Source organism: Lynx rufus, unplaced genomic scaffold (assembly GCF_022079265.1).
Source record: "Lynx rufus isolate CCGP_SWC_20201006 ecotype Redwood Valley unplaced genomic scaffold, mLynRuf1.p SCAF_17, whole genome shotgun sequence".
In the NCBI taxonomy this organism is placed as follows: domain Eukaryota; kingdom Metazoa; phylum Chordata; class Mammalia; order Carnivora; family Felidae; genus Lynx; species Lynx rufus.
This window is the reverse complement of record NW_025814831.1, coordinates 5,339,749-5,362,733: the sequence shown is the minus strand read 5'-3', so window position 1 is coordinate 5,362,733 and position 22,985 is coordinate 5,339,749. Positions and strand designations below refer to the sequence as shown.

General features: G+C 38.3%; 6 non-coding genes across 6 annotated transcripts; all 6 read left to right on the top strand.

The window, feature by feature from the left end:
* Positions 1-1,990: 1,990 nt before the first annotated feature.
* On the top strand, positions 1,991-2,062 carry LOC124512688 (small nucleolar RNA SNORD113/SNORD114 family). The gene has a single exon (XR_006962209.1). It is a non-coding gene; the product is annotated as a small nucleolar RNA SNORD113/SNORD114 family (small nucleolar RNA).
* A 3,070-nt stretch (positions 2,063-5,132) lies between these two features.
* Positions 5,133-5,204, top strand: LOC124512685 (small nucleolar RNA SNORD113/SNORD114 family). The gene has a single exon (XR_006962207.1). It is a non-coding gene; the product is annotated as a small nucleolar RNA SNORD113/SNORD114 family (small nucleolar RNA).
* A 2,541-nt stretch (positions 5,205-7,745) lies between these two features.
* On the top strand, positions 7,746-7,817 carry LOC124512696 (small nucleolar RNA SNORD113/SNORD114 family). Its single transcript, XR_006962217.1, has one exon. It is a non-coding gene; the product is annotated as a small nucleolar RNA SNORD113/SNORD114 family (small nucleolar RNA).
* A 5,019-nt stretch (positions 7,818-12,836) lies between these two features.
* Positions 12,837-12,908, top strand: LOC124512699 (small nucleolar RNA SNORD113/SNORD114 family). The gene has a single exon (XR_006962218.1). It is a non-coding gene; the product is annotated as a small nucleolar RNA SNORD113/SNORD114 family (small nucleolar RNA).
* Positions 12,909-14,640: 1,732 nt separating this feature from the next.
* On the top strand, positions 14,641-14,712 carry LOC124512683 (small nucleolar RNA SNORD113/SNORD114 family). Its single transcript, XR_006962205.1, has one exon. It is a non-coding gene; the product is annotated as a small nucleolar RNA SNORD113/SNORD114 family (small nucleolar RNA).
* An 8,186-nt stretch (positions 14,713-22,898) lies between these two features.
* LOC124512684 (small nucleolar RNA SNORD113/SNORD114 family) lies at positions 22,899-22,973 on the top strand. Its single transcript, XR_006962206.1, has one exon. It is a non-coding gene; the product is annotated as a small nucleolar RNA SNORD113/SNORD114 family (small nucleolar RNA).
* Positions 22,974-22,985: the final 12 nt, after the last annotated feature.

Below are 22,985 nucleotides of genomic sequence, written 5' to 3'. Positions count from 1 at the left end.
AAGAAAGCACTGATGTCTGTTAAAAAGGGATGTGAGAAATAAAGAAGAAATAAAGAAGAGAAATACATAAGACAATTGAAGATGACCAATGTTGAAATTATGTCACATGATAAGAATTATGATTAATCCAATTTATTTATTGAGTGCATTCAATGACAACAAAGGTCTGGTTGGTTGCCTCTGTAGGTAATGAACAAGTGGACAGATACTAGTTTTATTGAGAGTTTTTGACCAGTTTCTTTAGATTCCAAGCTAGGGATTGTAAGGGAATGAATATGTTTATGACACGTTCGGTTAATTAAAAGGGGACAAATCATAGACCAGTGATGGACATAACTCATAAAGCGAGGGTTAGGATAAATACAGTCTTTGTTACCAGTGTCCATATAAAAAACAAAAAGTCTAGGCTCCAACCTATTTATTTCAGGTTGACAGATAGATTCATGTCATATTATTTCACTTTGGGCTGCAGATAGATTTACTCTTGTTAATTATCTTCTCAAAGATAGATAAATCATGAGTTAATCCATAACTACTCAAATTAAATAATAAATAAGCAAATAGACAAATACGTAAAGAGGCTTAAGAATGAGCCCTTGTAGGGGGCGCCTGGGTGGCGCAGTCGGTTAAGCGTCCGACTTCAGCCAGGTCACGATCTCGCGGTCCGTGAGTTCGAGCCCCGCGTCAGGCTCTGGGCTGATGGCTCGGAGCCTGGAGCCTGTTTCTGATTCTGTGTATCCCTCTCTCTCTGCCCCTCCCCCGTTCATGCTCTGTCTCTCTCTGTCCCAAAAATAAATAAACGTTGAAAAAAAAAAATTTTTTAAAAAAAAAAAAAAAAAAGAATGAGCCCTTGTGAAATGTGCCATGAAACAAAATTTTGTATTAATCTAACTTTGAACACACAAGGTCCTTTTTTGTTTGTTTGTTTATTATTTTTTAACTTAAATTTTCGTTTGTTAACATTGATGGGTATTAAGCAAGGTCCTTTTTTTTTTTTAATTTTTTTTTTTTAACGTTTTTTATTTATTTTTGGGACAGAGAGAGACAGAGCATGAACGGGGGAGGGGCAGAGAGAGAGGGAGACACAGAATCGGAAACAGGCTCCAGGCTCCGAGCCATCAGCCCAGAGCCCGACGCGGGGCTCGAACTCACGGACCGCGAGATCGTGACCTGGCTGAAGTCGGACGCTTAACCGACTGCGCCACCCAGGCGCCCCAAGCAAGGTCCTTTTTAAAGAAAGGTGAAAGGAGGCACTTCATTCACTTTACATTTCTGTAATATTTCATTTTATATTCTGCCATTCCTGATTTACACATTCCACCATTGATCAAGATTTGAGTTTCTTTTCTTCTGTTTTAAAGTTTATTTATTTTGAGAGAGAGAGAGAGCACACAGGCGTGTGTGTGTGAGCGGGGGAGGGGCAGAGAGAGAGAGAGAGAGAGAGAGAGAGAGGAGAGAGAGAATCCCAAGCAGGCTCTGCACTGTCAGCGTAGAGCCCGATGCTGGGCTCTATCTCACGACTGACTGTGAGATCATGACCTGAGCTGAACTCAAGAGTTGGACGCTCAGCCGAGTGAGCCACCCAGGTGCCCCAGAGATTTGGGTTTCTAACATGTTGAGAGAGATACACAAGTAAAGATGGAAAATTACTGGTAAAGTAAAATGAGATGTTCCTGGGTTTTCTTTGTTATGTATTTTAAAATTTGAACAAATTAAAGAAAAGGAGGGCCACGCAGGGTTATGATGAATGTGGGTTTGCAGAAAGAATGACTGATCTGTATGTGCGACAGTAAGTCCACTGTAGAAAGAGATCTGGGGGATTAGCTCTGGGGGAAATTAGACAAAAGACAGACATTAGTAATATTCTTACATCTTATTCTTGCTTTGTTGTGATTTATGAATATGAACAAGTGATTTTTAGTCAATGAATGAATGAATGGATGGATGAATAAACAAATGTATAAATGAGTAAATGAAAAAGTCCCAAGCCTAGACCAATGATGAGTACCCTGGGGTGTCTGAACCAAGGATTTTGATTAAACCCTATAACTCTGAGGTCTATCATAAAAACAAACCTAATTTCTTTCCTTGGTGGGACATGAACCGGGGCAGAAATCAGGAATACAGGTGTCTTGCTTGTGGCTTTGTACACCTTGGGTAAGGGTCTTTTTATTAGTGACTCATTGTTTCAGTACGTAAAGAAATGTATCTATGAACAAAGACAACGAGGGCTAGGTCTTTACCAATTATGAGAGTATCTAATGAGAAATAAATTATTATTAAAACATTTCTGAGGAGCTGAGTTCCAGTAGGTTAAGAGTCTAAGACTTTTTTTTACCACGTTTCATCAGGAATATGTAGGCAGGTATCAGTATTGCTTCTGGGTTGGTGGTTGTTAATTTTATTACAAATTTTATTAAGAAAAGGCGGGGGGGAAGGGAAACATAATAAATGATTGATTACAGATGTACTTAAAGAAGATCGAGCATGGGCCAATGAGAGATACGGTTAGATGAGTTATTCTCAATCAGTATCATTTTTGAAAATGACCCATTTAATTGTTTTTCTGCGGGTATAGAGTTTATGGGAAGATGTTAGTATTATTTAGGTATGTCCAGAGATGTAGTTTCACAGAGTATCGAGGATACTATTATAAGTGAGCCAAGGAAGAGATTATTTAAAAGAGGGCAAACATGTATCAGTGAGGATAATACGTTATTACAAGAAGATAATTATTACTTTTGTTCTACCCTTCAGTATCCATATAAGTAAAAGGGGTTTCTTTGAGGCTCTGCTCACTTTGGGTAAAGGGTGTAGAGATGATTACTTTTCATATTTAGACCATTTTGCATTTTTTTGAAAAAAAAAAGAGAACAAATTTTTACATGAGTAAATAAATAAAAAAACAGAATAAATTTATAAAGTAAGGCCAGGCACGGATCATTGATGAAAATATGTGAAGAAATGAAGATATAAATTTATAAAATTCTTATCAAGGAAGAACCATAAAAAAAGACAGTTTAGACGAGGACCTATGCGGTTGGGGTTTAACAGACAGAATATGGAACAGGTATAGTTCTGAATGTGGAACAGGTGTCGTTCTGAATTCTTCCACTAGGTTGTCGGTTTAGCAGTTGTCATTGTATTACATGCATTATAACTAAAGAGGTCAGTAAGGGGTGCCTGGGGGGCTCAGTCGGTTAAGCATCTGACTTAGGCTCAGGTCATGATCTCACAGTTCGTGGGTTCGAGCCCCGTGTTGGGCTCTGTGTTGACAGCGCAGAGCCTGGAGCTGCTTTGGATTCTGTCTCTCTCTCTTTCTCTCTCTCTTTGCTCCTCCCCTGTTCACACTTATGTGTGTGTCTCTCTCTCTCAAAAAATAAACATTAAAAACTTAAAGAAGTCAGGAAGTAAGAAGGCCATTTGTGGGCTAATAATCAGAATATGGTAAAAAAGGGATTTATGAGAAATCTACTACAGTAGGACTGAGGTGTCTTGAAAAAAATCTAAATCCATACTGCTTCTTCCATTTTCTAAAATCTGCTTGTTACTCTGCAGAGTCAGCATACCCAGTCTGATTTATCCACTATCCCGTGATGAAGATCTTGGCTGTCACTTTTATGGATAAGGAGCAAAGTGACTCATGTAAGTGACAGAGTTTGTGTTCTTGGTTTGGAGGGAATTCCTGTGGTCCATGGGATTGTTTCAAAGGAGCAATGGCCTGTGGACACATAAATGCAATCAAAGCACACCACACGTGCAACACGACTGGGAATGTGTATGAACCATGGATTAAGAGTAGCCCACTTCAGGGGCACGTGGGTGGCTCAGTCGGTTGAGCGTCCGACTTCGGCTCAGGTCATGATCTCACGGTTTGTGAGTTTGGGCCCCGCATCGGGCTCTGGGCTGACGGCTCAGAGCCTGGAGCCTGCTTCCGATTCTGTGTCTCCTCTCTCTCTGGCCCTCCCCCACACGTGCTCTTTCTCTCTCTCTCTCTCTCTTTCTCTGCCTCTCAAAATAAAGAAAACTAATGAAAGAAATGTAAAAAAAAAAGATAAGCCCACTTCAGATGGAACTGGAGAGTGTGATGCTAAGTGAATTAAGTCCTACAGAGAAAGACAGATACCATATGTTTTCACTCTTATGCGGATCCTGAGAAACTTAACAGAAGACCATGGGGGAGGGGAAGGGAAAAAAAAGGTTAGAGAGGGAGGGAGCCAAAACATAAGAGACTCTCAAAAACTGAGAATAAACTGAGGGTTGATGGGGGTGGGAGGGAGGGGAGGGCGGGTGATGGGTATGGAGGAGGGCACCTGTTGGGAAGAGCACTGGGTGTTGTATGGAAAACAATACGACAGTAAATTTCATGTTAAAGAAAAAAAAAAGATTAGCCCACTTCAGTATAATTGAGATCCATTGAAAACAAAGTTTGAGGGTTTTGCGTTGACTTTCACAGCTGCTTTAATATTCTGTTTTATTTTTGCACCCCGTTTTTTTTTTGTTTTTTTTTTAATTTTTTTTTAACGTTTATTTATTTTTGAGACAGAGAGAGACAGAGCATGAACAGGGGAGGGGCAGAGAGAGAGAGGGAGACAGAGAATCAGAAGCAGGCTCCAGGCTCTGAGCTGTCAGCACAGATCCCGACGCGGGGCTCGAACTCACGGACCGTGCACCCCGTTTTAAGAACATTCTCTATTGATAGCTCTCTAGGTTGTTACGTCTTTGAGGAAGGAGCACCCGGGACGCTAGAGAGTATTGTCCGCATTCTAGTTCTGGAGTCAAATGGTAGGTTCAGGGCACTAGTTTCAAAATACGAAGAGCGTAAGCGAAAGATGAGCAAGCAGAGAGCAGTGAAGTGCGTGGGATGGATGGCAAGTTCATTGATTAATCCGTATGTGCAGCACTGAGGTCCAATTAAAAAGAGATCTTGTTTAGTAGCTCTGTGGGAAATAAGCTCGTACACAGCTCTCTGCAATATTCAAAGATCTTGTCCCTGGGTTTCCGTGATTCATAGGAAGTAATTTTTTTTTTTTTGAACCAGTGAGGCCATGAAGGAAATAATCAGTAAGTAATGCATAAACAGTCAATACACAATATATACATAAATAAATGAAGAAAAAGAATGTTAAGCTTGGATCAATGATGAGTAGTTCTGGGGTATATGAATCAAGAATTTTGATTAAACCCTAAACTCTGAGGTCCATAGAACACTGTGTATTAACTGTAGAGGAACTAGAATTTACAAAAAAAGGAAAGAAAAAAGAAAGAAAGAAAGAAAGAAAGAAAGAAAGAAAGAAAGGGAAAGAAAAGAGACCTAGTCATTCTCTCTAAGGGAATAGAGTCCAGGGCAGAAGTTCAAGCCCATTGGGGATCTGGTTCTTGGGTCTTAGTGATTTTTGGGTATGGATTGTATCGGTGTAAGTGAATCAGTGAATGCACGAATAAATAAATGTGTCATTGAATGAAGACAAACATGATCACACGTGAGTGTCATGGAACAAGTATCACTGGTGATATGTTTGTTTAACACCATGTTTCAATAGAATACATGGGTAAGACCTGTTGCCCTCTTCAGAACACACGGGAGGTCCAGAAGCGTAAGAGTGCACACAACTATATGTACATGGGCATGTAAGTCTGGATTGCTGGGAGTTTGCTGGTGGTTGGTTTCATTAAGAAGAAGGAAGGGTCACCTGGGTGGCTCAGTTGGTTAAGCGTCCACCTCTTGGCTTTGGCTCAGGTCATGATCTCATGGTTTGTGAGTTCGAGCCCCGTGTCGGGCTCTGTGCTCACAACGTGGACCCTGCTTGGGATTCTCTCTCTCTCCCTCTCTCTCTCTGCCATGTAAAAGTTATAAGCCTTATTCTTTTTCTTTCTTTTTTTTTATAAGAAAGATTTTCTTTTCTTATTTTAATTTTTTAATTTTTTGTTTTATTTTTTAAGTTTATTTATTTTGAGAGAGAGAGAGAGAGCGAGCAAGCAAGAGGGAGAGTGAGCGTGTGAACACAGTTGGGGAGGGGCAGACAGAGACAGAAAGAGAGAATCCCAAGCAGGCTCAGTGCTGTCAGTGCAGAGCCCCAAAGAAGGGCTGGAACCCATGAACTGTGAGATCATGACCTGAGCTGAGACCAAGAGTCAGACGCTTAACTGACTGAGCCACCCAGGTGCCTCAATTTCCTTTCCTTTCCTTTCCTTTCCTTTCCTTTCCTTTCCTTTCCTTTCCTTTCCTTTCCTTTCCTTTCCTTTTAACATTTATTTATTTTCAAGAGACAGAGTGCAAGTGGGGGAGGGGCAGAGAGAGAGGGAGATACAGAATTGGAAGCAGGCTCCAGGCTCTGAGCTGTCAGCACAGAGCCTGACGCGGGGCTTGAACCCACCAACAGGGAGATCATGACCTGAGCTGAAGTTGGATGCCTAACCAACTGAGCCATCGAGGCGCCCCTCAACTTTCTTTTTTTAATATTTATTTATTTTATTGGGGAGAGTGGCAGAGGGAGGGAGGGAGGGAGAGAGAGAGAGAGAGAGAGAGAGAGAAAATCCCAAGCAGGCTCCACATCTAGCCGTGATGTGGGGCTCGATCCCACGACTGTGAGATCATGGCCTGAGCCAACATCAAGAGTTGGGCGCTTAACTGACTGAGTCACCCAGGCTTTATTCTTGAGTTGAGTCTTAGATTCAATGATATTTACTACATTGCTAAAGAATGAAAATAAAATAAGCTGATAAAATAGAAGGGAGTTGAGTCTTTGCACCAGTAATGAGAATGTGATATGATCCAGCTTTGTTATTAATTTGGCAGTGTGAAACTCATGTCCACTTAAAAACATCTCATAGAGACTGTTTAGAATTGGCTTTTAATTTACAGCATGAACGCACCACAGCCAACTGAATAATTCTCTAATGAGGAAGATCTTAGTTGTTGCCTCTGTGGGTAAAGAGCGTAGAGACCAACATAAATGTTACAGTCCCTGGTCTCTGGCAAGTTTGTTCATGAATTTTCCAAGGACTTATTTTACAAAATTTAAAATAGCATATTAATAATAGCATAATAATAAATATATTAAATATATAAAATATACTTATATGTAATAAGTATATATAAATACATATGTAATGAAATATATAAACATAAAACTGGTTATAAAATATGTAAATGTGTATTATTTATATATATAATATGTAAACTATGAAACATTTATATATATATAAAATTAAAGAACACCAAGCATTGGCCAAGGATATGAATATGTTATGAACTGTTCATGATTAGTCATTTTCAGGGCCACATGATAATATATATCATTTTAGTTTGGCACCAAAGTACATTTAGAAGTATATCCCTTCCTTGCTAAAGCTCGAGGTTATTTACTTGTTGAGGGAGGGGGATGTAGGATGATGGAGAAAATTACACGTTCTAGTTGTGAGGGAAGACGATGGTTCATAGTTGTTTATTTCACCCTCTTTACAATGAGGATACATAAAGAGACGAGCAGAAACTTCTTATCAATATGATGTTGATGTGAAACAGCTGTCAATCCCTATGTGCAACCCAGAGGTGCACTAATAAAAAGACATCAAGCGTATTAGCTTCGTGGGACAAATGCAAATAGACTTACCTTGGTAAAAACCATTCATCTTATTCTTGGCATTTGTGATTCATGGCTATTGACCGTGTTAGAATTTAGGCATGTAAAAATGATCCAGAAAGGAAGATATGAATGAAGAAGGCAAAAAAATGCCAAGTTTGGATCAATGATGAGTACCCTGGGGTGTCTGGATTAAAGATTTTGATTAAGCTCTGTAACTCTAATGTCATTACGAGAAGAAATGTAGCCATTCCCTTTATGGTGAAAATGTTTACAAAGCAAGAAGGGAATAGTAGGGATCCTGTTGTTAGGTTTTGTGTTCCTAGGATGTGGGATATTTTTAATTACACATGAAATGATGCCTGGTTAGGAAAGAAATGAAGGAGTGAATGAGGACGAGGAAAGCCACACATTGTTTAATGATGAGACTATGTTTTGAAACATTTCTGAAGTAATGAGGTCTAGGAAAGTAAGTAGACTTTATTCTGTTCAGAGGGAGCAGATAGGAAAGTATGCCCAAGATTGAATGTTGTCATTATGAATTGATGGCAGGTTGCTGATTTATTTTATTAAGGGAAACAGGTTGGCATCGGTAAATAATCGGTAAATAATTGAAGATCTAATTGAAAAAAAAAAGATTATGGACCACTCATGAGAATGGGTCCCATGACAAGATGGTTTGCTCTGAGCATATGATCTCCTGTTAGTATTATTTAAAGCATTGTCCAGTGACTTATAATAATGACATATTATATGTTATTATAACCGAATGAATGGATTCATATTTTATTTATTTTATTTATTTATTTATTTATTTACTTTATTTTTTTTTTTAATTTTTTTTTCAACGTTTATTTATTTTTGGGACAGAGAGAGACGGAGCATGAACGGGGGAGGGGCAGAGAGAGAGGGAGACACAGAATCAGAAACAGGCTCCAGGCTCTGAGCCATCAGCCCAGAGCCCGACGCGGGGCTCGAACTCCCGGAGCGCGAGATCGTGACCTGGCTGAAGTCGGACGCTTAACCGACTGCGCCACCCAGGCGCCCCTAGATTCATATTTTATTTAAAAGGTGAAAATCATACACCAGTGAGGAAGGACTCTGATTATCCTGTTTTATACTACTGCATCTATATTTTTAAAAAGCCAGGCTTTTCCCAGTTTGTATAATGTACAGACAGATGCTTCCCATTTTAATTCACTTTTCTTTTTCTTTTTTTTTTTTTTGTAAGTCAAAGTGCAGTTAACACACAATGTTACATTAGTTTCAGGTGCACAACATAGTGATTTGACATCTGTAGATGTTATACTGTGCTCACCATAGGTGAAGGTACTGTCTGTGCCTTTATATAATGAACAACAGGTGAAATTATTCCATGAGTAATTGAATGAGTGAATGAATGAATGGATGAATAAGTTAAGTAGAGCCAACCATGGACCATTGTTAAAAATATGCCGTGAAAGAAGGATTTAAATTTATCCGATCGGTTTAAGAAAGATCCATGGAGAAGGGTAATGTAGATTTTAGCTATGTAAAGTACCCGGATATGTTTGTAAGAGTCATAGTTATCAGTTGTGAGTGGAGCGATGGATTCAGTGGTGTTCATTTTATTGTTGAAAATTAAAATTAGGGGTGCCTGGCTGGCGCATTCGGCAGAACAGGCGTCTCTTGATCTCAGGATTGTGAGTTCGAGCCCTCGGTGGGTAGAGAGATGACTTAAAAATAAAATCTTAAAAAACTCAAAATGAATGGAGTAAGTAAACAGTAGTGATATTCTTGAGCCAACGAAAAGAAGCAAGTTTTATGTTTGATCGAGAACTCTACGATTAGTATCTTTCACACATACCTAAATGTGTGTTTTTTTCATTACTTCTAAAGCCTGATTTTTCCCTCAGAATGAAGACACCACGGTTGATTTAATCCTATCTAATGGTGAAGACTGTGGCTCTGTGGGGAAGGAGCATTGAATTCTGAGGTGAGTAACAGTCAAAGTCTATGTACTTGGTTAGGGGAACTTGTTCATGGCTGTGCACTGAAGTATTTCAAGTAATGAAAAGCTATGTAGGAGTGCAAAATTAAAGAACGCTGTACATTACCAATGGCAGGACTAGATTATGAACCAGAGATAATGAGGAGTAATTCAATTCTGCGCAACTGATGACTCCTTTAAAAAGGTGGCAGATGTTTCACACGTTTTCAGGGATACTTACACGACTGCGGATTTTAACATTCATCCCTTCACAAGAGTCAGTGAGAGGGAGCACATGGCCTACGCTGAAGACCACTGCAAAAAGAGACGTAATGTATTAGCTCCACGGGAAATGAGCTTATCAGTAGATCTTAGTGATATTTAAGGATCTTATTTTTGAGCTTTAGTGATTTCTGTGCATTGATTCTATTGTTGGAACAGTGAGCATATCAATAAACCTAAAGGATAAAGGACTGAAGGAAAAGAGTGCAAAGCTTAGGACAATGGTGAGTCCTGGGGTGGGGGTTGAGTCTGAGTCCAGAATTGTGTGGGATGTGGGGAGAGGGAGACCCTCCTGCACTGCCGGTGGGAATGCACACTGGTGCAGCCGCTCTGGAGAACAGCACGGAGGGTCCGCGAAAAGTTAAAAATAGAACTACCCTACGACCCAGCCATTGCACTACTAGGTACTTACCCAAAGGATACGAAAATACAGATTTGAAGGAGGACAGGCACTCTGATGTTTATAGCAGCTCTATCTATGATAGACAAACTATGGAAGCAGCCCAAGTGTCCATTGACGGATGAATAGATAAAGAAGATGTGGTATAGATCTGCAATGGAATATTACTCAGCCATCAAAATGAATGAAATCTTGCCGTTTGCAAGGACAGGGGGGAGCTAGAGTGTACTATGCTAAGCGAAATGGGTCAGAGAAAAATGCCATAGGGTTTCACTCATGTGTGGAACTTAAGAAACAAAAATGAGCATGGGGGGAAAAAAGAGTGAGAGTGGCAAAACAATAATTAACTATAGAGAGCAAACTGATGATTACCAGAGGGGAGGCAGGGACGGGTAGGGGAAATAGGTGATGAGGATTAAGGAGGGCACTTGTTGTGATGAGCGCTGGGTATTGTATGGCAGTGTTGAATTCACTATATTACACTGTATGTTAACTATACTGGAATTTAAATAAAAACTTAAGAAATTAAAAAAAAAATAGAAAAAACAAGTAAATGAAATTGTGTTAATCCCTGTCTAGAAATCTGTGGACTATTGCAAAAAAAAAATAATAATAAAATCAAAGAGAGAGAGAGAGGGATAAAATAAACTTGTAGAGAAGTGAATTCATGAATGAATAAGGAAATGTGTAAATGAATGAAGATAAGGAGGGCCATATGTGGACGAGCTATGAAGTTATGTAATAAAGCAGAAATGATTATTAGTGTATATTTGAAACATCAGGTTCTATAGATGAATCAAAGCTCTGAGCCCTTCCATAAGGACAGTATGGACAGATGTACCCAAGAGTTCATGTTGCTGCCTTGATTCTTTGTTTGGTGGTTTTAATTAAGAAGGACAAAAAAAAATGTTTACATAAATAAACAATTGCTTAAATATTGTCTTATTGAGAGAGGGCCAAATGTGAACCCATACTGAGGATATGTCATGTGACCAGGGTTACAATTAATATAACTGTATTCACTAGTTTAATTAAAAAAATTCAAAAGATGATTTAGTAATCATTTATGTCTATCGGCCATGAGCATGTAGACTGGATACTTAATATTCCTGTTCCGTGCCTTGGTTTTCATTGGTACTGACATCTTGTCATAAGGGAATGAAGGAGTGCATTTCCCTGTAGATTAATTATTCAAAAGAAGGCTGAGCAAGGGCCAATGAGGAATGTGTGTTGTGAACCAAAGATAATGATTACTCCCGTTATACGCAAAAGTTGTCCAGATGAAGAAATAGAACTCTAAATTCCTTCCATTTTGGACAAAGTACACATAGAAATATTTTTTAAATTCCAGTTAGTTAACATTAACAGTGTAATGTTAGTTTCAGGTGTACATAGAAATTTGCATGAAGACATTCTTTAGAAAAATGGGAAGATAATTGATTTATTTTATGCCTAATTATATACACGAATAAGTAAATGAATCAGTAGACATAAATCAGAAAAATGTGTGCTTCCTTGGTGAGAATATGCCATAAAACAAAGATTTACATTTATCCAATTTTGTACAAGTGAGGTCCATTAAAAGTAATCACTGAGTTGTTAAATTTATGGATAGGGAGTATGTAGACAGATATTTATGATAGATAATGGTTCTTATTCTCATGTTGGTGTTCATTGTACTGCTTAAAAAGAAAAGTTAAATAAGTCAATGAATAAGAGTGCGATTCATCGGCAATGATGACATTCTTTCTGAAATGACCCGTGTTTATGATTGATCTAATACTACAAGTCTAGCCTCCATTTAAAAAAAAATCTAACTATGGACTCTTTCTTTCTCTTGAAAGTCTGCATTTTCACTAAGCGAACACACCACAGATGAAGTAATCATTCTCTAATGCTAAAGATCTTGGCTTTAGCAAGCTGTGGGGGTAAGGACAGAAGAAATTGATGTAAGTAGCAGAGTTTATATTCTTGGGTTGGGAGGGTGGTTTGTGAGTGTTGCTTGGATTTTTCAAAGTAATCAACGAGTGTATTAAAAAATAAAGCCAAATGAGCCCAGCACAGACCCGAATTGAGATTTAGGATGAATCAGATGCAGGACTAGTAAAACCCAATTAAAAAGATGCTGGACGTTTCATTCAGTTTTAGGATTGCTTCACATTGTGTTTTATTTTTGCGTTGCAATGCATTTAAGTACTTCTCCATTGATAAAGATTTAAGCTATGAATTCCTTGAGGGAGAGACACACAAGAAGATGGACAAAATTGTTGTCTCTCTAGATGTGGAGAAAGATTAAAGTTCCCATGGTTACTCACTGCATCATCTTTAAATGTAAAAGGGCCAGGCGTGGACCATTGAAGCTGATACGGAGCGAGAATGTTGGTTAATTTATATATGCAAACAGCATACGTATATATTGCAAAGAATACCCTTGTTTATTAGCGCTGTGGGAAATGGGTGTAGAGCCGGTTCTTAGTGATATTCAAGGATGTCGTTTTTGGGCTTTTTGATGCATGAGAATAGATTATATTGTTATGAGTGAGTCCATGAATGAAGGAACAAGGAATGTGTAAATAAAGGAAGAACAAGATGTTCGGTGTAGATTAATGATGAGGATTCTGAGATGTGTGAATCAAAGATTTTAATTAAACTCTGTACCTTTGAGGTCCACTGAGAAAAAGAAATCTAGCTATTTCTTCCGTGAGAGAGGGGCTTACAGCACAAGTTAGGATGAGTTAAGATCCGGTTCCTGAGCTTTGAGTTCTTAATGTCTGTGAAATGTATCATTATATTATTTCCCCAGACACTGAATTTCGTAATCTAAATCGATCAAGTCTATCTTACATTTGTCCTTAAAGGATAGATATCCTATTCCATGAGAGTCCCTGTTGTTTCAGATTGGTGGTAGCTAGCTGGTTGTTGGTTCTATTTAGAAAAGGAGCAAATCTGGGGCAGCTGGGTGGCTCAGTCGGTTAAGCGTCCGACTTCAGCTCAGGTCATGATCTCGCAGTTCGTGAGTTCAGGTCCCGCGTTGGGCTCTGTGCTGACAGCTCGGAGCCTGGAGCTGCTTTAGATTTTGTGTCTCCCTCTTTCTCTGCTCCTCCCCTGTTCATGCTCTGTCTCTGTCTCAAAAATAAATATTAAAAAAAATAAAAAAAAAAAAAGAAAAGGAGCAAATCCTCGACATTACCAACAATTGCTTACATAAGTGCCTAATGGAAAGAAAGCCAAGCAAGGACTAATACTGAGAATATAGTATTATTTAAAAAAATAAAGAAGACTCTAACAGGTTATATCTGTGGACAGTGACGTAGGGACAGATACTAGTATTAGTCAATGTTCTTATCCAGCGTCTTCGCTTGCATTCACTTTGAATGCATTGTTAAAAGTCGATGAACAAATGAGTTCATATATTGGTCAGTTATTTACTTATTTTTTATTTTTTTATGAAAAAAAATTTTTCTTAATGTTTATTTATTTTTGAGAGAGACAGAATGCAAGTGGGTTGGGACAGAGAGAAGAGGGAGACACAGAATCTGAAACAGGCTCCAGGCTCTGGGCTGTCAGCACACAGCCCGACGCGGGGCTTGAACTCACGAGCTGCGAGATCATGACCTGAGCTGAAGTCAGACGCTCAACCGACTGAGCCACCCAGGCGCCCTGGTTTGGTCGGTTATTTAAAAGAAGGCAGAGGAGTAGGTGTCATGAAACAATATAATGACTAAACCATTTTAGATGAAGAGGAAGAAATCTAGACTTAATCCCACTTTGGACAAGTGGATATCAGCAATGGCATGACATGGTATTTCAGTTCTGGAGTACTGGTGGGTTTTACTCTTTTTCTTTTAAAAAAATGAGTAGATGATCAAATTATGCTTTGAGTAATTAACTAAGAGAACAACATGAGTGGATCAGTGAATGTATAAAGTAGGGTAAATCTTAGACCAATGCTTCATGGGATACTCTTAGCCATGTGTGAATACGGAACCTTAAAAAAGAATAATGAGGCTGCGAATCATGTGGTTAGGGAGTATACAGATGGACAGTAAATAAGTCAGTAAATAAAAAATAGTGTCCTTTTTGAGTCAATAATGAGAATGTGATAGCAACTAAAGTTTATGATTAATCGAGTACCTCATGACTCCAGCCCATTAAAAAAAGGTGTCTATGCTGGTTCGTTCTTTACAAAAAGTATATTTTAATGTCTACAGAACAAAATGCTATAGCTGATTGAATTATTCGACAGTAATGAGAATTTTAGTTTTTACCTTTGTGGGTAAGGAGCCTAGAGACTGTAGTAGGTTATAGTCAAAATTCATGTCCTTGCCTTTGTTATTATTAGTGACTTAATGAGGGAATCAATAAACAAAGGTATTAATGAATGGAGGAAATGTTGCCAAGTTTGGACCAATGATGAGTATCCTGGGGTGTCTGAATCAATGATTTTGATTAAACCCTGTAACTCTGAGGTCAGAGACCTAGTTAATGCCTATATGGTAAATCAGCTTACAGTAGAGGTTAGTAATATTCGGGAGTTTGCTCTTAGGTTATGAAGGTTCATAGGTCTGGATTGTGTTGGTAGAAGTGAATTGATAAATGAATAAATAAATTTATAAATAAAGACAAGGAGAGCCACATGTGGCTTAATTATGAGAATGTATAATATTATTATTAATATTCTCTGAAGCACTCAGCTCCAACATAAATCGATTAAATCTGATACCTATGTGGGTCAGGAACATGGAGAGATAAGTACCGGCAAGCAGCCTTATGTTGTTCTGCGTTGTCTTCAAGGTGCTGTTTGCAAGAAAATAGGATCCGGTTGGTTGTATCTGGGAGTAATGAGCATATGAACAGCTGTTAATTCCATACAAGTTTCTAATCCAGTTTGCATGTTCGTAGCTATTGATGATATTGTGAGTGAATGTATATTGCATTCATGTCCCAACCAGTTATTTTGAAGAGGGTGCAGCAGGATTTTCTCAGCCCTTCATGACTGATGTTTTGGGCTGGATAATTCATTGTTGGGAAGGCGGTCCCGTATGTAGTAGAATGTTGAATAACCTCATGGGCTGTGCTAGACGTCAGTATTAACCCCTCCCTCCCAGTTGTGGCAATCAAAAATGTCTCCGGACATTGACAAATGTCCTCTGGTAGCAGATTTTTTGTTTTTGTTTTAGTTGTGTGTGTGTGTGTGTGTGTGTGTGTGTGTGTTCGTGTGTGCGCGTGCACACACACACGCACACGCACACGTGTTGGCCTCCTTTTTTAAAAGACTATTTTTTTTCAATATATGAAATCTATTGTCAGATTGGTTTCCATACAACACCCAGTGCTCATCCCAACAGGTGCCCTCCTCAATACCCATCACCCACCTTCCCTTTCCTCCCACCCCCCATCAACCCTCAGTTTGTTCTCAGTTCTTAAGAGTCTCTTATGCTTTGGCTCTCTCCCACTCTAACCTCTTTTTTTTTCCCCCCTCCCCCATGGGTTTCTGTTAAGTTTCTCAGGATCCACCTAAGAGTGAAACCATATGGTATCTGTCTTTTCACTTAGCATCACACTCTCCAGTTCCATCCACGTGGCTCCAAAGGGCCATATTTCATTCTTTCTCATTGCCATGTAGTACTCCATTGTGTATATAAACCACAATTTTTTTTATCCAATCATCAGTTGATGGACATTTAGGCTCTTTCCATAATTTGGCTATTGTTGAGAGTGCTGCTATAAACATTGGGGTACAAGTGCCCCTATGCATCAGTACTCCTGTATCCCTTGGGTAAATTCCTAGCAGTGCTACTGCTGGGTTTAAAAGACTATTTTTTAGAGCAGTTTTAGGTTCATGACAAAATTGGATGGAGCATACAGAGATTTCCTATAATCCCCAAACCCCCGCACGTGTATAACCTTCCCACTATCAACTGACATCCCCAACCATGGTGGTACATTTGTTACAATTGATGAACCTACACTGATGCATCATTATCACCCAAAGTCCATAGTTTGACTAGAATTCACTCTTGGTTGTAATTTCAGTGGCTTTGGACAAATGTGCAATGACATGAATCCAACATGAAGGTATCACACAGACTATTTCACTAAAAATCTCCTGGGCTCTGCCTGTTCACCCCTCTGTCCTCTCTAACCCTGGCAACCTCTGATCTTTCTACTGTCTCCATAGTTTTGCCTTTTCCAGAATGTCGTGTGATTAGAATCACTACTATGTAGCCTTTTCATATTGTCTTCCCTCACTTTAGAATATACCCTTGAGATTCCTCCGTGTCTTTTCATTTCTCATTTCTTTTTAGCACTGGATAATCTTCTGTCAGAAGATTATAGCAGTTTATTTTTCCATTCACCTACGGGAGGCCATTTTGGGTGGTTCCAAATTTGGGCAATTATGAATAAGGCTGCTGTAAACATTCACGTGCAGGTTTTTGTGCAGATATTAGTTTTCAGCCCCTTTGGGTAGATACCAAGGAGTGTGATTGCTGGATCACGTGGTAAGAACATGTCTAGTTTTGAAAGAAATGCCAAACACCTATTGTAATAGGTAGGTAGTGGAATCTCATTGTTGTTTTAATTTGCATTTCCCTGATGACATAGGATGTGGCGAATCTTTTCATATGTGTCTTCTTTAGTGAGGTGTTTGTTACATTCTTTGACTCATTTTTTTTCTTTTTTTTTTGATGGCTTAATTAACATATTGTGAAATGATTATAGTAGGTTTAGCTAACAATTGTCTTCTCACAGAAATACTATTAAAAAAAGGAAAGGAAAAGAAATTTGTTCTTAGGAAGAGAATTCTTAGCATTTAGTCTTAACAACTTCCCTACATATTACACAACAGCATTAGGTATAGTCCTTGAATTGTACACTGTATCCCTAATAGTTATAACTGGAATCTTGTATCTTTTTGTTTTCTTCTTTTAAGTTTTTGTTTTTTGTTTTTTTAAAATTTACATCCAAATTAGTTAGCATACAGTGAAACAGTGATTTCAGGAGTAGATTCCTTAATGCCCCTTAGCCATTTAGCCCATCCCTCCTCCCACAACTCCTCCTGTAACCCTAAGTTTGTTCTCCATATTTATGAGTCTCTTCTGTTTTGGCCCCCTCCCTGTTTTTATATTATTTTTGTTTCCCTTCCCTTATGTTCATCGGTTTTGTCTCTTAAAGTCCTCATATGAGTGAAGTCATATGAGTTTTGTCTTTCTCTGACTAATTTCACTTGGCGTAATACCCTCCAGTTCCGTCCACATAGTTGCAAATGGCCAGATTTCATTCTTTTTGATTGCCGAGTAATACTCCATGGTGCGTATATATATATATATATATATATATATATATATATATATACACACACATACCACATCTTCTTTATCCATTCATCCATAGGTGGACATTTGGACTCTTTCCAGACTCTGGCTATTGTCGATAGGGCTGCTATAAACATGGGGGTGCATGTGCCCCTTTGAAACAGCACACCTGTATCCCTTGGATAAATGCCTAGTAGTGCAATTGCTGGGTCATAGGGTAGTTTTATTTTTATTTTTTTGAGGAATCTCCATACTGTTTTCCAGAGTGGCTGCACCAGGTTGCATTCCCATTCTTTGACTCATTTTTAAATCAGGTTGTTTCTTTTTTTTTTTTTTAATTTTTTTTTAACATTTATTCATTTTTTTGAGAGATGGAGAGAGAGCAAGTGGGGTAGGGGCAGAGAGGGAGAGACACACACACAGAATCCGAAGCAGGCTCCAGGCTCTGAGCTGTCAGCACAGAGCCCGACGCGGGGCTCGAATTCACAGACCGCGAGATCATGACCTGAGCCGAAGTTGGCTGCTTAACCGACTGAGCCTCTCTTTTCTGAGGCGCCCCTCTTTTTTTTAAGGGTTCTTTGTGTGTTTTGGATAAAAGTCATTTATCAGGTATATCTTTTATAAATATTTTTTCTCTGTCTGCGGTTTGTATTTTGTTATCTTGACCGTTTATTTGCAGAACAGAAACTCTTAATTTTAATGAAGTCAAGCTCATCAATTATTTCTTTCCTGTATTGTGTCTTTGGTGAAAAGTCATCACCAAAGCTGAGGTCATCTAGATTTTCTCCTGTTAACTTTTAGGAGTTTTATTGTTTTAGATTGGGATTGTTTTGAATCTATAAATTGCATTGGAAAGAACTGACATCTCAATAATACTGAATCTTCCTATCCATGAACATGGAATACCTGTCCATTTATTTAGTTACTCTTTGATTACTTTCATCAGAGTTTTGCTGTTTTCCTTCATATGTTTTGTTGGGTTTATAACTGCATATTTAATTTTATTGGTACTATTGTAAATAGTATTGTATTTTTTAATTTAATTTTTATTTATTTTTTATTTTATTAAATTTATTTTATTTTATTTTATTAATTTTTATTTATTTATTTTTATTTTGTATTGTCAAATTGGTTTCCATACAACACCCAGTGCTCATCCCAACAGGTGCCCTCCTCAGTGCCCATCACCCACTTTCCCCCTGTGCATCGTATTGTATTTTTAATTTCAAATCCCGCTTGTTCTTTGCTGGTATCTAAGAAAATGATAGACTTATATATATATATTTTCTACATTGATGAGCATGTAATCTGTCAACAAACACAGTTTCATTTCTTCCTTCACTAATAATACACCTTTTATTTATTTCTCTTACTCTTATTCTTATAGAGTATATCTCTTATTTCTTTATTCTTATTCTTGTACTGCAAGTTACAACTTCCAGTACAATGTTGTAAAGTAGTGTTGAGAGGGAACACCTTTGCTTTACATCTCAGTGGGAAGCCTTCGAATTTCTTACCATTAAGTATGTTAGCTGTAGGTTATTTGTAGTTATTGTTTGTCAAGTTGAGGAAATTACTTTCTATTCCTAGTTTGCTGAGAGGTTTCTTTTAAATCATGAAGGCGTGTCATAGTTTGTCAAATGTGCTTTTTCTCATCTATTGATGTGATGAGATGAAAAACACATCTTTTGAGGGAAAAAAAAATCTTTTGTTTTTCTGAGTTGCCGCTTGGCATTTTACAGTATGATAATCCTGCTCACACTCAGAGTTTGAGCATTTGCGGGGAGGGAGAGGCAGAGAGAGAGAGAGAGAGACAGAGAGAATCTGAAGCAGGCTCTGGGTGGTCAGCGCAGAGCCCGATGCGGGGCTTTAACTCATGAACCGTGAGATCATGACCTGAGTTGAAATCAAGAGTTAAGACGCTTAACTGACTGAGTCACCCAGGAGCCTCAGAGTTTGGTTTAGATAAGAACTTGACTTTAGGATGTTTGCCCAAAGTTCCTGCTTTACTTTTCCCAGACACCATTAGAGTGTCTGGGAAAAACCACTTAGAGTTAAGCCCACAAAAAGTTAGTGATTTCTGCCCCAAACATCTTTTAAGTAGTAGGTGCTTGTCACCATGTTCTCTGTTTTGTGCTTGCTGGTCACCTGGGAAGAAGGACTGCCCTTCTCCCTGCTCAGTTGTGTCCCCTCTCCTTCTCTTACACTCACTTTTGTTTTCTTTCTCTCTCTCTTTCTTTCTTTCCTTCCTTCCTTCCCCTTCCTTCCTTCCTTCCTTCCTTCCTTCCTCCTTCTCTTTCTTTCTTTCTTTCTTTCTTTCTTTCTTTCTTTCTTTCTCTTTCCTTTTGGTGTGGCTAGAGGCTTATTAATTTTATTGGTCTCTTCAAAGAACAATTTTTTTGATTCATTGATTTTCTCTGTTAATTTCTTATTTCCTATTCCTATTTCTGCTCTAATTATTGTTGTTTCTTCTTTGTATTCGATTTGTCGAACTTAGATTGCTGATTTTAAATCTTTCTTCTTTTCTTTAAGTAAAAATTGTAGGGGTGTCTGGGGAGCTCAGTAGTTTGAGCATCTGACTGTGGATTTTGGTTCAGGTCATGATCCCAGGGTTGTGGGATCGAGCTCTACATTGGGCTCCGTGCTGAGCATGGAGACTGCTTAAGATTCTCTCTCCCTCTCTCTCTCTCTCTCTCTCTCTCTCTCCCTCTCTCTCTGTGTCTCTTTCTCTTCCCTCCCTTTGCCCCTTTCCTCCACTTGCATGCTCTCTCTCACTAAAATAAAAAAAAAGAAATAATGTATATTTGAGTTGGACAATATGATGTTTTGATATTGATATACATGTACCTAGTGAAATAGTTACTACCGTCAAGCTAACACATGCATCTCCTCACAGTTATTCTTTTTTTTTTACTTTTTTATTTTCGTGATAAAAGCACCTGAAATCTACTCTCTCAGCAGATTTTCCAGTACACCATACGATGTTATCAGCTATAGTCATGATGCAGTACATTAAATCTCTAGAACTTTTTCGTCTTTCGTAATAGCAACTTTGTACCCTTGACCAGCATCTCCCTTTCCTCCCCCTCCCCACTCCTGGTAACTGCCAGTCTGCTTTCGGCTTCTGTGAATTCAACTTTTTTAGATTCCTCATATAAGTGAAATCACGCAACAGTTTTCTTTCTTTTCCTGGCTTATTTCACCTAGCATAACGCCTTTGAGGTGCTCATTTTTGTTGCAAATGACAGGATCTCCCTTTCAAAGGCTGAATAATATTCCATTGTACTTATATTCCATAGTTTCTTTATCCATTCATCCATCAACACACACTTAGGTCTTCATTTGTGACATATGCATTCAATGTTATAAATTTCCCTCCAAGCACTGCTCTGGCTGTCATTTTCGTTTGTTTGTTTTTTAGGAAACAGGAAAGATTAACATAAGTGGATAATGGATTAAGTATATATCTCATTGAATAAGAAGCAGTTATGGACACATGTCGACAATGTGTCATATGAGAAGCATTAGGATTGATCTGATCGTGTTCACTAAATTTTATTAAAACTCAAAATGATCTTGTCAATTATTTTTGTGACTACCAAGCAGATAGATGGATGTTAGTATCACTCAGGATTTGTTTCTAAGTCTTTGCATTCACAAATTTTGATGTGTCGTTATAACTGCATAAGTGAATAAACTCCTATCTTAATTATTTAAAATAAGAGACAGCACAGATCAATGAGGAGCATGTTTTATGAGACAATAACAATGATTGATTTGGGTTTTCGCTACTGATGTTTGTAGAAAGAAAAAAAATTCCTGTTCTACTCCCATCTTTGATAAGGGACATGTATATCATTGCATTGAATAGTATTTCTGTTCTGGATTATTTCTGTTCTGGTTTACCATTTTGACTTTCTTTATATAATGAGTGTATGGTTAAATCATCCCATAAGTAAGTAAATAAATGATTAAGTGAATAAATAAGTGAGCATATAAAATGGGATCAGGCATGAGTCATCCCACAGAATGTAAAATAAAGATTTAAAATTTTTTTTTTCAACGTTTATTTATTTTTGGGACAGAGAGAGACAGAGCATGAACGGGGGAGGGGCAGAGAGAGAGGGAGACACAGAATCGGAAACAGTCTCCAGGCTCCGAGCCATCAGCCCAGAGCCTGATGCGGGGCTCGAACTCCCGGACTGAGAGATTGTGACCTGGCTGAAGTCGGACCTTAACCGACTGCGCCACCCAGGCGCCCCTAAAATAAAGATTTAAATGTAACCAGTTCTGCAAAGGCAACATCCATTAAAGTTATCTTGTATTCTCTTAAAACTATTACGATATAAAGATACTTTCGATATACTTATTCCTGTGTCGTGTAGTTGACAGTGGCTAATACCTTATTTAAAAGTGAAAGTAAAATGCTAGACTAATGAAGAAGTGCCCAAGTTTATTCTAGTTCCACCTAATTCACATGCATTAAAAATCTAGATTAATTGTACTTTTTCCTTCACAGAATGACCATGAGACAGCAGATGTATTCATTTTCTAAGAAACAAAATATTGGCAGTTAGCTCTGTATGTAGAGCTAGACAGATGTAGAGACAAGTGTAAGTAACACTCACTGTTCCCATCCTTGGTTGGGATACTTTGGTTGATGAGTGTTTAGTGGTATAGCAAAAGAATCAATGTCTATAAAAGTAATAAAAATCTCCAAATATGGGCCGGTGATGGGAATATGTCATGAATCAAAAACTATGTTTAATCTAATTTGGCACCAATGAAGTGATTAAAAAAACCGTCATTTCATTCATTTTCAGAAGTATTTGGTATTGCAGTTTATTTCCCTCCCCAGAGGACTTAACCATTTCTGTATTGGGATAGTCCCGGCTGATAACTGTTTTGTGTTGCAACCTGTAAGCAAGTAGAATGCTTTGTTTTGAGATGTGAATAAAGATGGTGTGGTGTCATCACTTTTCACTGAGCCATCTTCATGGGGAAATTAGGGGCATTCGCTTTCAAGTGTCCCCTCTCTGAAAGACAGCTTTCATACTGTTCTTCCTTTCTGATCTTCTACTCTAATAAACATCTGCCTGCTGCTCAATTAAATAGAAGAAAGCCACAGAAGGACCAGTGGTGAATGTGGATTTGGTATGAAGCATGGATATTAATTGACGACACATATTCTCTGAGGTCCATTGTAAAAGGAGATTTAGTCTATTCGCTTTATGGGGAAAGAGCCATTAATGCGAAGATCTTATCCTGGAACTTTATGATAGTGTTGTATTCATGGATCAATCAATCAACCAATCAATGAAGATATAAAGGAAGAAAAACGTGCCTGGACCAATGATGAGTACCATGGGGTATCTGAAACAGGAGTTTTGATTAAACCCATATGCAACTCTGAGGTCCATTACAAAGAGACA